The following is a 17,909-nucleotide window of genomic DNA, read 5'->3' on the forward strand; positions in this document are numbered from 1 at the left end:
CCCATTATTTAGTGATACATGCTCTCAACCTTAATTCCACCATAATATAGTTTTTTGTCTAGGATTATATTGCAACAATAATATAATTATTGCAATTATATCATACTATAATAATACAATTTTACAATTATAGAATAATAATAATATTTTATTAGTAGCAGTGTTTATTATTATCTACCTTTAAAAAGCACAGTGGTTGTGGACCAAAATTGTCAAAGTTGACTAGTGATTTTAGGTGTCGCCATTTTTGGGTACCCAACTTAAGACACCTGACTTGGGCATGATTTTGAGAAAATAATGAGCACCCATCATATAGCACATTGGTACCAACTCCATGGGTGCTTCAGGGCTGGAGCAACCACAGAAAAAAAATAATGGGTGTTCAGCCTATCGGTAGCTCCTCCCCATCCCCGGCAGTGCCTCCCACCTGCCAGCGGGCCCCGCTGATCAGCTCCTCCCTCTTCCTCCCAGCACCTCTTGCCCATCGCAATCAGCTGTTCAGCAGCATGCAGGAGGCACTGGGGGAGGGGGAGGAGCAGGGGTGGGGCACACTCAGGGGAAGGGGCAGGAAGAGGTGGGGCAAGGTGGATTGGGGGTGTAAGGAGGGGTGGGGGTGCGAAAAGGCAGGGCAATGATGGAGGTTTGTGGGAAGGGATGGAGTGGGGGCAGAGCCTGGGGCAGAGTGGGGGTACCCCCCCTACAAATCACAAAGTCAGTGCCTCTGCTATAACATTAAGGATTCTTTAAGATGTCTGACTTTGTGCACCCAAAACAGAGGCACCCCAAAGCACTAGTCACCTTTAGAAACTGTGGCCTATGTGGTGACAAGTAGCCATTCAAATTTAGGTGGTTGTTACTTTGTATGGTTGTGTTTTGTTTTAGTTTTTCTACTGAATGCTCCTGTGATTAACTACTTTAAATTACTTATTTGGTCTTCATTAAGGCACTCATCTTGCTAATCCATTAGTTCCATTAAATGACTGTGTTAAAAAACCCCAAACCACAACAAAAATCATTCTACTGAGCTTTATAAGAAACACAGGGAGAGAATCTCAGGTAGTTTGTGTACAGAAGCTGTTTCAAAAACTAATTGTTTTTTAAAACAATCCTTCCCACAATTATTGTAAACAACTGATATCCCTTTATCATTCTGTCCCAAACTTATCAGAGAATATTAACTGACTACCTAGCCTTCTTTGTGTTGTAGTTCTTGCAATTTATACAAGGCACAAAAAGATAAGTAATTAGATCAAGATTATGTTCCTCATTGAAGTTATCCACACTCCTTTAAGAATGTGTCTATTTCTGTCTGTGTCACTTATGAAAACTCCGCTGATGCCTTGACTTCTCTCATATGATTTTTAGGATTCCAGTCTACACTGCACTCTCTTATTCTTCACTCCACAGTAAAGCCTTGTATTTCTTTGGGACAAATAACAGCTTCCTTTTCCTTCCAAATAAATAAATAAGGCTATGTCTACACTGGCGATTGAACGACAAAACGTTTGTCTTTCAGAGGGGTTAACCCCCTAACCTCAAAGACAAAAGTTTTGCTGTGACAAACGCCAATATGAACAGCGCGTTGATGGCAGGACGCCGCTATTGGGAGTAGACTTTTTTGTCGGCAGGAGAGCCGACAAACAGTGGCTACACAGCGCAACTTTCAGTGGCATGGCTATGGCGACACAGCCGTGTTGGTAAAAGTTGTGTAGTGTAGACATAGCCTAGGGTACGACTACGCTGCCCACATTGCAGCGCGGCCATGGCAGTGCTGTGATGTGGGCAGTGTAGACATGCATTATTGCCGGGGGAGAGTTCTCCCAGCAATAAAAAGAACCATCTTGAATGAGTGGTGGTAGCTCCTGGGGATAAAGTGCTGTCTATACTGGCATTTTTCAGCGCTAAAACTTTTGTCACTTGGGGGGGTGACAAGGAATTACAAATAAAAAGTAGAACAGGCGTTAAGGCCATGCACATAATGGAGATATAATCATCAGAAAATAGGCGATGCAGCACATAATGAAGGGATGGAATTGAGTGACAGAAGTGATCAAGTCAGAGCAACTGTAATTACTTTCCTAGGGGTGAGATGAGGCTCACTGATAGGCTTCTCTGGATAGTCTGTACCTGTTTGCTATTGAATTGTCACTTTGGTATTGAATACAGTGTTATCTACCAGTCAAGGCAAAGGTGTCCAGCTGTAGGCTCTGGTTCTATCTAACTCAGCCAACTAGATGCCTCTGATAAACATTTCTATCTGCAAAACAATTGGTATCTTGCTGAAGTCCATTGGCCCTTGCTTTTCTAGCAGATCTCAATTTGAAGCAATATAAATGCTGATTCTCCTCATTCACCAGCCCCAAGGCTATTAATTCCAAAGATGTGTGGGGCAGAGACCGTGTCTTTATACAGTGACTACCCAAATTAAGCCATGGAGCTAATTGTGGCTATTAAGTAATAATGGAAATGCCAACATGGCAATCAGTCCAAAGATTTTCTGTCTTTCCTAGACTCCAAATGGAAAGATATGCAATAAGTTCCAGGTGTATTTCTTATTGACCAGTGATGGATAGTCAAATATTTGACATTCAGTTCTCTTTTTGGATTCCTCCTTTTACATCTCCCTACTCACAGCTTCTGTTTTTCTGACAAGGAAATAGAGTAAAATGCAGGAAAATGGTTAAGGATTTTTGATACTGTGGAGATGGGCATGGCAGGAAATCTTTAATGGAATAAAATAGACTAAATACAATGAAATTTACAAACCTTACATTTGTGTATGTTTTCTTGCTTTTTTCTTTCCCCATCTCTTCATTATCTTCTCTTTGTTTCCTACAGGCCCTCCTACCTTTATTCCTTTAATGTCTATGCATCTTTCTTTTTCATATTTCTTTCTATTGTTTTTTTGTCTCTCTTATAAAACTTATATTTTCACTTCTTTCTCTCTCTCTCTTCTCATTCCTGATATTTCTCTTCCTTTTTGCTCTCTCCCTTGTCCCCATTGGTGTTTCCCTACCTCTTCCGTGGTCCTTTCCTCACTCTCTCTCTTTCTTTTTCTCCCATCTATCTTCCTGCTTCCCATTCTCCAGGTACAAGGTCTCAAACTGTGGAGTTTTCAGCCTGGCTTCCTCTCCCCTCCCCTCCAGTAACTCCAGACTTTTTTGTACAGCACTGAAGGCCTTATTCTAATTTTGGCAAGATTGAGAGTCATTGTGTGGGGCATGGGCTGTATATGTGTTTCTGTGTGCTTCTACAAGTCGGTAGCAGTGACTTTCCCTAACATGAATTACTGCTTCATTACCTACCTATTAGCATCTCATGTAATGTCATTAGCAGCAGCATGATAAAATCCAGCAACAACCTTTTATTTTCCAATTCAGCTAAATCCCCTGCAGTTTTAGAGTGCTATGCCCTGTCAGTCTCATAGACAAGAATGAATTTCAAATCAAATACCATTTTGATCACAGTACCCTTCAAAAGAGGAGAACACATTGAAATTCATGAGTTTTAAAGTGTCAGCATGATGGGGTAAAATAAAATCTCATAATTATGAACTGGAATTGATGGTTTTGCATACATAAAATGTGCCCCAGGACTCCCAGGTTATGTTTGCTCACCTTACCCATTTATTTCTGCCACTGAATGGACTGCTAGGTCAACTATGCTTATAAAAATCAGTAGTCTTCACTCTGTTGTTTGGATCATCATCAGGGGCAGCTAAAAGAGATTCAGCTCCTGGAATAATTATTTTTAGTGGGATTATTGCTGATAAAGTGAAACATAAAGCAGTATGGTAGAATTTGGATGGAGCTTGCTGAAGGTAGTGGAGCTACAAAATCTGATGGATTTGCCTGTCAAATTGGGCAAATGTGATATAACTTGAATGTTAATACTGGAATGTTCACGTTCTTTTAAAAAGTGCCTTTTCAGAAGTTGATTGCTCCTGATACTGTACAAATGGCACAAACACTTATTATAAAATTATTGAATCTATTAAATTAGCAAGAAACACTTTGCAGCACAGAAAAAAAGCCTTTATTGCTATGATGTAGTTGGTGAACATTGTAAAAGTGAAGAAACTCAACCCTTAAATGCTGAAGACAGTTTTAGTTTGAAACACCCAAAGTCTGATCTAGTGCAATTTCAAATCCTAAATTAATTTCCTCCACAAATTAAAACTACATAAGAGTTAATATGCTTATTGCGCCTGGATTAATATAATTACGACAAGCCACTTAGTAGGAATATCATGATACATTCAGATTCATGCTGATTAACCAATGTTCTCGACTAGCCTAATATTATTCATATATTACTCTATTTTATTGTAGCATACAACTCTGTTCATTCAAGGGAAATCTAGTAGAAAATATGCCTTTTATTACTGGAAAAAAAATTAATTGCAATTGATCCTTAATTTAAAATAGTTGATTAAAATAAATACACTATGGAGCATTTCTTGGTTGTCATTGTGTGATTCAGGGGGACAGAAAAGCCACAGGTTATTTGTAACCTTTAGCACTATATTACAACCTATAATTTCAATTGATAGGGCAGTTATGTCAAAAATCCACCCTATCAAAGATGCCTGAGCAGTTACTATTGTCATATTAAAGTGATGCATTTCTGATTTAAGATCAAAGAAAAAATAGTATCCTGAGATTCTCCCTGACAAATCAACTTAGTATCAGTGCCTAGATATTATGTTGATGGGTGCTAACATAGCTAGAAGCAGCTATTTATTATCTACTTCCCATTTGCGTGGACTCACTTGTATCCCTTTTAAACTCTGAGAGCCATCTGTCTTGACTCTTAAAAGACATAGGTGTCGTTACCACTAAAGGTGGACCTGAGACGAAAAGTTTGTATCTGGATTTGATTCAAACCAATCCAGCAGTTTTGTTTGGGTTTGCCTCCTCTTTTTTATAAAGCGATGTCAGTCTCAAATTACCTAGTATTGTGAGGCCCAGCAGAGAGTTTTCCCCTGGACTTCAGTAGAAGTTAGACTGAGTCTTTAGGTTGTGGCTATGGTCTTCGGAGAATTTCTATTCCTTTGTTTGCAAAATGACAGCTGTAAAAGAAATCCAGCATTGCTGATGAACCAACTCTCTGGTCTATCATAGTCAGAATATGTTTGCTTGCAGATAGTGTGAGAGAGAAACTTCACTGCATGGGTGACACAGAGAAGAGAGATAATATGCAAATTCACGAGTCAATTCAGCTTATAAACTTCCTTGCATTGGTTTTATATGTTGGTGGTGGAGAGAGGAGAGTAGAGCCTGATAGAAATGGTTAGCTCTGTGGCATTAGCAAACGGAGAATAAGTATCACATGCTGATGTAACTGAGAGATAATAAAAGACCTTGAGCAGTACTTCATTTCCACGTTTCAGAATGTCTACAATTTTCATCAAAACATATTTTGAAGCAGTTTAGTGTTTTAGTCATTTCCACATATTAAACTTTGTTTTTGAAAATTGAAAAAAATTGTTACACCTCTGACCTGTTATGAGGATTCAACAATGCAAGATTTTTCTCTTTGACGATGCCTCGAGGTATGTCTACACTACAAAATTAGATCGATTTTATAGAAGTTGATTTTTAGAAATCGATTTTATACAGTCGATTTTGTATGGCCCCATTAAGCGCATTAAGTCGGTGCAGGCAATCCTCACTACTGTGGCTAGCATCGACTCAGAGAGCGGTGCACTGTGGGAAGCTATCCCACAGTTCCTGCAGTCTCTGCTGCCCATTGGAATTCTGGGTTAAGCTCCCAATGCCTGATGGGGCAAAAACATTGTCACAGGTGGTTTTGGTACATGTCATCACTCTCCCCTTCCTCCGTCCATGAAAGCAACTGCAGACAATCATTTTACGCCTTTTTGCCTGGGTTACTCCTGCAGATGCCATAGTATGGCAAGCATGGAGCCCACTCAGGTCACTGCTGCTGTTGCAAGCATTGTAAACACCTCGCGCATTACACTGCAGTATGTGCAGAACCTGGCTAAGAAACAGCAGCACGATTGTGATGAGGACATGGACACAGACATTCCTGAAAGCATGGGCTGTGGCAATTGGGACATCATGGCGGCAGTAGGGCTTGTTGATAGAGTGGAATGTCGATTCTGGGCTCAGCAAACAAGCACAGACTGGTGGGACCGCATAGTGTTGCAGGTATGGGATGATTCCCAATGGCTGTGAAACTTTCGGATGCATAAGGCCACTTTCCTGGAACTCTGTGAGTTGCTTTCCCCCACCCTGAAGCACAGGAATACCAAGATGAGAGCTGCCCTGACTGTTGAGACGTGAGTGGTGATTGCACTGTCAGGCTTGCAACGCCTGACTGCTAGCGGTCAGTCGGGAATCAATTTGGAGTGGGCAAATCTACTGTGGGGACTGCTGTGATTCAAATAGTCAATGCAACCATTAACGTTCTGCTATCAAGGGTAGTGACTCTGGGAAATGTGCAGGTCATAGTGGATGGCTTTGCTGCAATGCAATTCCCTAACTGTGGTGGGGTGATAGACAGAACGCATATCCCTATCTTGGCACTGGACCACCTTGCCAACCAGTACATAAACTACAAGGGGTATTTCTCAATGGTGCTGCAAGCACTGGTGGATCACAAGGGACGTTTCACCGACATCAACGTGGGATGGCTGGGAAAGGTGCATAATTCTCGCCTCTTTAGGAACTCCGGGCTGTTTGAGCAGCTGCAAGAAGGAACTTACTTCCCAGACCAGAAAATTACTGTTGGGGATGTTGAAATGACAATAGTTATCCTTGGAGACCCAGCCTGTTATGCTCAGACAAAGCATAACAGGGAAAAGGCAAATATGCCACATTTATTGAAAATACAACAGTTAGCATATGCTTTTCAGTCTCTCTCTCTCTCACACACACACACACAGTCCTGCCAGTTGATGTTTATAGTTACCAGTCTGTTGTAGCTCGAGTCAATCTAATGGCCAGTTAGATTGAGCACAAGTGTGGAGCTGGGCTCTTGTCAGTCGTGATCCGATGATCTGAGGCTTTGCAGGACTGAACCCAGAGTTCCATGGCAAAACACCCCAGCTTTATAGTTGTAAATTCACATTTGAGTCCATGCATTTTGCAATGTCATCCTGTAATCATTAGTCCTTAAGTGGTGTTAATCTTGGGGTTTTCTGCTGTTATCATTTGATGGTTATTGTCGGGCTTCCCATCGTTATCTCCTATTTGTTGTCTCGCCTTCGGGGGGGCGGGGGCGGCGGTGCCTGCCTCACCTCTGAGGTCATCAATGCTGCTAACATGTTTAGCATTGGATACAATGGATGTTTTCTGATTGTCTCCTGGTCTTTCCAAGTCTCTCTCACTTTTTCTTGACCTACGTATTTGTGATGGCTTTTGCACCTTATCTTTTCCTGATGCATGCATTCCTCATTCACACAAACAATCTCTTACAGAAACCTTCAAAGGTATACAAACAGCAGTATTTTATATTCAGCAGAATACATTGTAAATCAAGCCTTGCTAAATCTTATAACTAAAACAATTCACATTGGGGCTTCAGGCCCTCAACGTTCCTCTAATCTCCTTAACATAGACACAATACAAGATCCTAGCAATGTATATTTAACTAGCATGCCTAATTTGTAATACATATAGGAAACCATAGTAGACATTATAACTTATCCTAAAACAAAAGGGTGACCATAATCAGTCATAAGGATTGTTCTGGTCTGTCATTCCTTTCTGCTATTCAAAAAGGGTGGTTGGCAGGATGAAATCAAATCATACATTAATTCTCCATAGTACAGTTATAAAATCCTGATCCTACATGCCTACCCCTTGCTTCCATGGCTCATGAAGCCATACACAGGCAGCCTGGACAGTAGTAAGGAGTAGTTCAACTGTAGGCTGAGCAAGTGCAGAATGGTTGTAGAATGTGCCTTTGGATGTTTAAAAGCTCGCTGGTGCTGTTTGCTGACTAGTTTAGACCTCAGCGCAACCAATATTCCCATTGTTATTACTGTTTGCTGTGTTCCATAATATCTGTGAGAGTAAGGGGAAGATGTTTATGGCAGGGTGGGAGGTTGAGGCAAATCATCTGGCTGCCAATTTTGAACAGCCAGACACCAGGGCGATTAGAAGAGCACAGGTAGGTGTGCTGCACATCAGAGAGGCTTTCAAAAACCAGTTTCATGACTGGCCAGGCTACGGTGTGACAGTTGTGTGTGTTTCTCTTTGATGCAAACCCACCCCCTTGGTTGATTTTTAATGCCCTGTAAACCAACCACCATCCCCCTTTGATCACAGCTTGCAAAGGAAATAAAGTCACTATTGTTTTGAAACCATGCATTCTTTCTTTATTAATTAAAAAAAAGGGAGATAACTGATAAGGTATCCTGGGTGGGATAGGGTGGGAGGGAGGAGGGAAGGACAAGACCACATTGCTTATTGTAGCCACACTACAAATCAAAACTGTTTGAATGACAGCTTTCTGTTGCTTGGGCCATCCTCTGGAGTGTAGTGGGTGGGTGTCCGGAGCTGCCTCCCCCCACCCACGTTCTTGGGCATCTGGGTGAGAAGGATATGGAATTTGAGGAGGAGGGCAGGCGGTGGTATAGTGGATGCAGTGGTGGTCTGTGCTCTTGTTGGCTTTCCTGCAGCTCCACCAGTCACCTTTTTCTTTTTTTTTGCTCCCCCATTAACCTCAGCACTGCATCCTGCCTCTTCTCAATGTGCTCACTTAATGCTTTCCTGGACTCTTCCACTGAATGCCTCCATGCCTTCACCTGTGCCCTATCAGTGCAGGAGGACTGCATGAGCTCGGAAAACATGTCATCGCGAGTGCATTTTTTTCACCTTCTAATCTGCAATAACCTCGGGGACAGAGTTGATAGGGGGACCATAGAAACATTTGCACCTGCTGGGGGATAAAAAGGGAGAGTAAAATTTAAGATGATCCATTTCTGAGAACAAAAGGGAGACTCTTTCACAGTGAATCAAGCAATTCACAGCAGACAGAACATGTGCTTTAGGTATAAGGTCGTATTTTGCTTTTTATATTGAGCGCCTGCCGGTATGGTGACACATCACACATGGCTGGGCAACATAATTCGGTTTCCAGGCAGCCATGGTAAGCCAAAGGGTACATGGGTTTGGCTTCTAATGCCTTGATAACATGTGGGAATGTTTTCAAACTGCAGCGCCCTCATTTCCCATAGCAAGCAATGCTGGTTGGGTTTGCCATTTAAAAGAAGGGGCTGAGGTTTTTGGGTGGATCTGCTGCACACACCTTCCCCCACCCCTCCGTTTAAGTATTTGGGATGATCCCTTCACCCCTCCCCCCACCGCATGGCTATTCTCAGGGATGATCTCTTTTAGCCAAGCGCAAACAGCCCAGCATGAACGGGGTCCTTTTACTGTTCCCTTACAAAAATTCCCCTTTTTCAACCAGGTGACCATGAATGATATCACTCTCCTGAGGCTAACACAGAAAGATATAGATTGAATGTTGCACGAATGCGACCAAAACGCAGAACCATTCGCTGCCATGCTTTGTGCTGCAATGATTCCAGACTACTTGCTACTGGCTTGGTGTGGTAGTGTCCTACGGTGGAGGATAAAATAAGGCAGCCCTCCCCAGAAACCTTCTGCAAAAGCTTTCAGCGTACCTCCAGGAGAGCTTCATGGAGATGTCCCCAGAGGATTCCTGCTCCATCCCCAGACACGTTAACAGACTTTTCCAGTAGCTGTACTGGCCACAAATGCATCCCAAGTCTTTAGGGCAAATCAAACATTAAACACTATTGCTTTTAAACCCTGTACTGTAGTTACAAATGTGCACTCACCAGAGGGGCCTTCTCCCCATTCAGGGTTGGGGATCCCACCTTGGGAGGGTATTGGCTCCAGGGTGATGAAAAGGTCCCGGCTGCTGGGGAGAACGGAGTCACTGCTTGCCTGCTGTGCATTTTCCTCCTTCTCCTCCTCTTCCTCATCCACAAAATCCTCCTCCATGTTGCGTGAGACTCCCCCCTTGCAGGTGTCCATGGACCGTGGTGGGGTAGTGGTAGGGTCCCCCCCTAGAATGCCATGCAGCTGATCAGAGAAGCGGCATGTATGGGGCTCTGACCCAGAGTGACTGTTTGCCTCCTTTATCTTTTGGTAGGCTTGCCTGAGCTCCTTGACTTTCATGCGGCACTGCTGTGTGGCCCTGTTGTAGAATAGAATAATTGGAGATATACCAATCTCCTAGAACTGGAAGGGACCTTGAAAGGTCATCGAGTCCAGCCCCCTGCCTTCACTAGCAGGACCAATTTTTGCCCCAGATCCCTAAGTGGCCTCCTCAAGGATTGAACTCACAACCCTGGGTTTAGCAGGCCAATGCTCAAACCACTGAGCTATCCCTCCCCCTCTTGTTGTAGCCTCTGTCCATCATGCCCTGTGTGATTTTTGGCATATATATTAGCATTTCTTCTTTTTGATCGGAGTTCTGCCTGCACAGATTCTTCTCCCTATATAGCAATCAGATCCAGTGTCTCCCATTCGCTCCATGCTGGAGCTTGTTTGCGATTCTGGGGGAACTGCATGGTCACCTGCGCTGCTGAGCTCGCCACACTGACCAAACAGGAAATGAAATTCAAAAGTTCTCGGGGCTTTTCCTGTGTACCTGGCTAGTGCATCAGAGTTGAAAGTGCTGTCCAGAGCGGTCACATTGGAGCACTTTGGGATAGCTCCCGGAGGCCAATAATGTTGATTTGCATTCGCACTACCCCAAATTCGACCCAGCAAGGTCAATTTTAGTGCTATTCCCCTTGCTGGGGAGGAGTACAGAAATCGATTTTAAGAGCCCTTTAGGTCGATGGAACAGGGTTGCTTGTGTAGACGCATTCATTATAAAATTGACTTAATGCGGCTAAATTCAACCTAATCCTGTAGTGTAGATCAGGGCTTAGAGTTACACTATGGGTATGATCCAAAGCCATTGAAGACAATTTTCTCATTGGACTTAAATGCCAAATTTTGCTCTTAGTTATGTCAGTACATGAATAATAAGTTCATTGAAGTAAGAATTTGTCCCTAAATTCAGTCCTGGTATAAATTAGTGCAACTTCATTGGTGTAGACTAAGTTGTGACTTCTTACACTAATGCTTTCTGGGCTGGGTTCAACTTGTTTTTCTCCTGTACCCATTGAGTCTGCTGGAATCAACAGTGATTTGCTCTGTTTGGTTTTTTTTACTCAGGGGAAATATATGCATTTTAATATATGAATAGGCATTAGAGCTTAGGCAACAGAGATGCAAAACATGTATCATTATAAATAAACTGGTTTCTATTACTGGGAATTTTAGCAAGTAAAAATAAATCACTTGTAATACAAAAATTGAAATTTAGCACCACAATAAGGCACTGTTTCATCACAATAAAGCACTGCATCAAAGCATATCATCGGGCTTTAAATAATGCAATGAGCTTTAGTGCCGAAAATTGCTTGTGATTTTTTTTTTTTAAATCTGGGCAGGACTTTCTCACCTGCTGTGGCGTTTAATTTTGAAATCCAGTGTTATCGCATAGATTTGAAAAAAAGACATTTCCTCTTTCAAATATTTAGTAGACTCATTAGCCACTGCAGTAAATTGGTTGTGCAGCTCACATGTCTGACATGTGAACTAGACATCTGACAGATCTTTTAAATTCTACTTTGATGGCAGCATTGTGGGACACACAAGTTTTGTCTACGTAACAATTATGAATGAGTGAAGGGGAACCCAGTTACAGCACAGTTATTTCCTGACCCAGTTTCAATTCTGTTAAAAGTTGCAGTGTAGATGGGACCTAGCTGCTACTCACTGATCCCTTGCAGTGGTACTACTGGCAACCACAGAGGAGCATCTTGACTTCTCAGGCAGAGGATGGCTACAGGGGACAAGATAAGAATAGAATAGAAAAGGGAAATTATCTAGTGATCCATCCCATGTCAACCAGTCCCAGCTTCTTGGAGTCAGAGGTTTAGGGACACCCAGGGCATGGGGCTACAGCCTGACCACTTAGGGTAATAGCTATTGATGGACCTAGCCTCCATGAACGTATCTAATTCTTTTATTAACCCAATTATACTTTAAGCCTTTATAAGTTCCAGAGGTTGTCTCTCTGTTGTGTGCAGAAATACTTCCTTTTCTTTGTTTTAAAACTGCTGCCTATTAATTTCATTGGGTGACCTCCGGTTCTTGTGTTATGTGAAGGGGTAAATAACGCTTCCTTATTCACTTTCTCCACACCAGTCATGATTTTGTAGTCTTCTAGCATATCCCCCCTTAGCTGTCTCTTTTCTAAACTGAACAGTCCCAATCTTTGTAATCTGTCCCCTCATGGAAGCTGTTCCATACCCCTAATCATTTTTGTTGCCATTCTCTGTATTTTTTCCAATATTACTATATCTTTTTTGAGATGGGGCAATCAGAATTTCATGACGTAGTCAGGGTGTGGGTTTACTATGGAATTATACAGTGGCATGATGATATTTACTGTCTTATTAGCTATCCCTTTCCTGTTAGCTTTCTTGACTGCTGCTGGACATTAAGCAGATGTCTTCAGAGAACTAGCAATGATTCTTTCTTGAGTGGTAACCGCTCATTTAGAGCTCATCCATTTGTATGTATTCTTGGGATTATGCTTTCCAGCATGCATTATTTTGCATTTATCAACATTGAATTACATCTCCCATTTTGTTACCAATCACCCGATTTTATGAGATCCCTTTGTAATTCTTCACACTCTGCTTTGGACTTAGCTATCTTGACTAATTTTGTATTGGCTGCAAACTTTGCCACCTCACTGTTTACCCTTTTTTCCAGATCATTTATGAATATGTTGAACAGTACTATTCCTAGTATAGATCCCTGGGCGAATACTACTATTTACCTTTCTTCACTGAAAAACTTACTATTTATTCCTATCCTTTGTTTCCTGTCTTTTTAACCAGTTACTTATCCACGATAGGACCTTCCCTCTTATCCCATGACTGTTTACTTTGCTCAAGAGCCTTTGGTGAGGGACCTTGTCAAAGGCTTTCTGAAACTCCAAGTACATTATATCCACTGGAACACACTTTGTCCACTTGTTTGTTGACCCCTCAAAGAATTCTAATAGATTGGTGAGATATGTTTTCCCTTTACAAAAGCCATGTAGATTCTTACCCAACAAATTGTGTTCATCTATGTGTCTGATAATTCTGTTCTTTATTATAGTTTCAACCAATTTGCCTGGTATTTAAGTTAGGATTACTGGTCTGTAATTGCCAAGATCACTTCTGGTGCCTTTTTTAAAAATAGGCATTACATTAGCTATCCTTCAGTCATCTGGTATATACACTGATTTAAGCTATAAGTTACATACACAGCAGTTCTGCAATGTTATATTTGAGTTTCTTCATAACTATTGGGTTAATCCCATCTGGTCCTGGAATTTATTACCGTTTAATTTATCCATTTGTTCCAAAACCTCCTCTACTGACACCTCGATCTGGGACAGTTCTTCAAATTTGTCATCTAAAAAGAATGGCTCAGGTGTGGGAATCTCCCTCACATCCTCTGCAGTGATGAGCAATGCAAAGAATTCATTTAGCTTCTCTGCAATGGCCTTGTCTTCCTTGAATGCTCCGCTAGAACCTCAATCGTCCATTGATTGTTTGGCAGGCTTCCTGTGGCTGATGTACATAAAAATAATTGCTGTTAGTTTTTGTGTCTTTTACTAATTTCTCTTCAGATTATTATACTTACTGTTTTTTCTATCTGAGGTACATTTAATTTGAGCTTCTATTACCGTGTTTTACATAGGAAGAAATTGCTAGATCATACTCCAGCTGCTCCCCCTCCTGACACTGACACACACCTTCAGTGGTGCTTTTTGCTGCTCTGGAAATTCACTGAACATGGACCTATTTTTTAATTTTATTTTAACTGTATTATACTCTACCTTGACAGAGTAGGTACCTTAGAAGTTCTGTTTATGCCAGCAAAATAGTGATGTCAATTCAGAAATAATAGTAATAATAACAGAGAAAAATAATTGTGTACAAATTAACACAATAAATAATTTTGTTTTGAAAATATGATCAATTTAATTATTACGGTCTGGAGCAGTTCTCTGTTCTCAGAAGTGTTCCCCTCTCTCTAGATCCTACATTTAAAAGCTCAGCTTGTTCATAAATGTGTCATTTCAGACTAATCTGTATGCCCAAAGCAACCTACATGTCAGTGTGCTTTTAGGAGCAAGATTGATTGAATGAAGACATCGGAAGAAACCTTCAGTCACAGTGTAGGTATCAGCAAAATACCAGGAATTAGACTGCAGAGAAGTCATATGGTTTCAGTATGCATGTGTGTCTGAAAAAGATAGAGATAGTGTGGTACAGGCACTCTGGTTTTTCCAGCTTCAAGAGTCTGGCATGCTGCTTTTTCCTGGCTATAAGGAGGAGGCCGTGCTGTTTATTCATATAACTGCAAATCATAGGAAATAATTCAACAAAGGCTTAAGGTTCTGCAGTGTTTGAAAACATTTTTTAGGGTCCAGTGCTGTCCATATTGCCATAGGCATGAAAATAGCTGTAGAATTCCCAGAGGCGTTCCACGGAATTCTATCACCAGTGTCTGTTCTCTGTAAAGAAAGTTTTCTTGTAGGGTGACCTACATATTTGTGCTTTGCTTTCTAGCTAGATCTTTGTATCCCTCAAAAAAGAGCTTTAGCGTTCTACAGTAATGTGAGGAAATAGTGAATAGTGCAAAATATGCAAAAGTCCAAATTCTGTTCTTCTGTTACACCCCAGCAACTGCCACTGACGTAAGTGGATTTTCATCAGTGCAAACTTGAGGAAAATTTGGTGTTTTGTTCCAGCCACATATGGTCTCCAAAAGTTTGGTCAGGTATTTAGTACTTGAAGAAAACTATGCAAAATGCTGAGGCCGGACTATACACTTTTTTATCAATATTCAGACCCTCTATTATAGCATGAAGGAAAACATCTCTCACCATCTCCAAAAACAGTCACATGAGGAGATTAAAGCTAATGTGTCGAGAATAAAATGAAGATAAGCTCACAGCTGTCAGTTTGTGAGAACAGGCTTTTAGTATTTTCCAGCTGCAACTTAGTGAAGTGTGGTGATACTGTTGTGTCTGCCAACTGCTGGCCAGACATTTGAACAGACTCATTGAATAACTGGTGTCTGGACTAAGTAGGTCAGAAGGGTTGCCTGGGTATAACTTAGATATAATTTTTCCTATTGCTTTTGCATCCTGACTTACAGATTTGAGCTAATACTCTTATAGACTATAGACAGCAACTATTCTATATGGGACCAAGGAGACTGTCTATGGCTGAGCCAGTTATACTACTACTACTACTACTTTTATAGCCACCCTCCTCCAGGATGAAAAGTGCTTTGCAAAGGGGGGAGGTGGTAAATAATAGCCCCTCCTTTTCCCTTGTGGCTCATAAGAAGTGAGTTCATAGTTGTTCATAAGAAGTGAGAACTGTATACTCAGCTTCTTTAGTGTAGCTCCATTGATGTCAGATCTGGAAAATGAGGCACTGAGATTTAAATGACATTCCAATCACAAATCAGTGACAGCAGTGGAAATAGAACCCAGGTCTCCTGGCCCCCGTGCTGATGCTCTTATCTACTGACTATAGTACCTCCTTGGGCAATGACCATTGCAGGAGCTGAGAAATCCTGTCAAAACAGATTGTAAACATTATGCTGGATTTTCTTTTTTTTATTGTAAAACAAAGCACTTTAGAAGTGACAAAAGCGGCTTCAGTGACGCACTCATCAAAAGAAGGAAATCCTGGATGATGACTGGGATTTAGCAGTTCCTCTAGGACATTGCTGAACATAAAAGAAATATGAGTTTCTAGCACACAGACTTCTATTCTATCTTCTGAACATTTTTAACCTGCTAATTTGAACATCAGAACCCAATGGTAGTACAAAAAAATGACCCTTTGTTTTTCCATTTGTACATCACATTGTATGAGTTTTTAATAATTCATTAAATTTTCCTCACCCCTTGTGACACGTGAACAATGAGGAATAACTTTTGAAAAATGTGCAGTGTCATGATATAAATTATAAATTCAGCCTCAAAGAATCTCTCTTAAAGTGAGGGCACTGTACAGTTTCTGGTTTTGAGCAGCTACTGAACAATACCATAAAAACTAAAGGCCAGATCCTCAGCTGCACCAAAGCTGCTTTTTGCTCCTCCACTGGTATCAAATAGCCTTAAACCCATCCTAGAGGATGTGCAAGTATGAGCAAGAGATTCCCCTAATGTAGCAGAATCTGCTGATGGGTCAACAAAACTGCTGTCTATACTGGCCCTATGGGAACAGGGAGTGAGTTGTCCATCCTTATGCCCTGACAAATACAATCCTTGGCTTGGATCAGTGGGCAGCCAGCATAATGTAACTCCACATTATGATGGGAGGCTGGCCTAGCACGTGTAAGCTCAGGATCAGGAGAGATCACATTATTTTTGCACAGCCACCTTCTGAGTTATATCAGGGGCACAAAGGCCAAACACTAGGATCTAGACCTAAAAGCAATCAACATGTCATTGCAATATATTTTTCTGATTTAATTCTAAATTGATTTCATTACAGATATTCCACAAGTATCTTGACCTGACATGGTTAATAACCGAACATAATTGCACTGATTATTTCACTTGGGCTAATGGATATATGCTGCTACCATTAAATCACAGCTTTAATCTGTCCATTTGTTCATTCATGGGGTCATTTCTAATCAAATGTTATTCACAGCTGTATCAAAGATGACAGCATCTGGAATCAAATTCCCATAGTTGCTGAGTAGTGCTAACTGGTCATGATGACACTATTTGTACCTGCCAATATTTCACTGACCAATTAAAATCATAATAACATAGTTTAGACTTACCCAAGCCAAGACAACATTTAAAGGAATTACTTAGAATTTACTAGCATAGGATACGTCCAAATGCTTTGATACATTAGACAAATAATATTTTCATATTAGTATAAAATAATCAAACTATTAAAACATATCCCTCAACTAATAAATTCTTGCTAATTGCCTTAGTTTGGAGCTTCAATCTACAAAGATCTGCTGACGAATGAAATAATGTAAACAATCTGAGTGTGCACTTCCTTTGCAGTGAGATTGCAGACTTTCTCTACTAGCACAATTTGCCTAAACCAGGATTTCAAGCATTCTTAGAATCTGTTTCTTTTTTTCATTTTCAACATAAAGGAAAGTGTAACTATAACTGCACAGTCAGACTAAGTTTGTTCAATTTACCTGTTTCCTTACACCCATCAGCACATAAAAGTTTCAGTGTGTTGACAAACAAGGTCAGCTTAAAAAGCTGAAAAATAGAAACTGAATCCATGCCTCTTCTGGAAAAGGCCATGAGATTCTGAAATTGTTCTGCACCTCTGCAATAAATGCTACGCAGTGAATGCTATAATACAAGGACAATGTGATATTAATTGTTTCCATAGTATCGTATACATGTGTGATGCTTTACTGATGTAAAATAAAACAAGGGAACTCTGGGAGCTAACAGTCTAATGTTTTCTTTTACCGGCTTCCAGGAGTCAGCAACTAGAGCAATATTATGATGGTCCTGTCAGTAAAATTCAGAGACTCATCTGCGTCCAGGATCGGAGGCCCAGGCCTTTGTTTCCACTGGAAATTCAATCATGCATATAACATTCCGGGTGTTGCTGGATGTAAACTGTGACGTTGCTAGGGACACTAGATAGACACTTGTATACACAGTTCAGTAGCTTCTCTGTATAGTCTTTCTCTCTGAATCCTCAGTGATGCCATATAAATTCAAAATTAACTTCTTTGAATTTTACAGTAGCTTGTCTATGCTTTTTT

At 41.0% G+C, this 17,909-nt stretch overlaps 1 long non-coding RNA gene across 4 annotated transcripts in view; it reads left to right on the plus strand.

Annotated features, from left to right (window-relative positions):
• LOC123373069 overlaps positions 1–14,302 on the plus strand; it is a 79,800-nt gene extending 65,498 nt beyond the window's left edge. For 3 of the 4 annotated variants that reach the window (XR_006580546.1, XR_006580549.1, XR_006580547.1), the window contains one exon: positions 14,207–14,302. This is a non-coding gene — a long non-coding RNA (uncharacterized LOC123373069). The remainder of the gene's footprint in view (positions 1–14,206) is intronic. The other variant, XR_006580548.1, reaches the window with a different exon arrangement.
• The last annotated feature ends 3,607 nt before the right edge of the window (positions 14,303–17,909 follow it).

Source organism: Mauremys mutica, chromosome 6, assembly GCF_020497125.1.
Source record: "Mauremys mutica isolate MM-2020 ecotype Southern chromosome 6, ASM2049712v1, whole genome shotgun sequence".
In the NCBI taxonomy this organism is placed as follows: Eukaryota; Metazoa; Chordata; order Testudines; family Geoemydidae; genus Mauremys; species Mauremys mutica.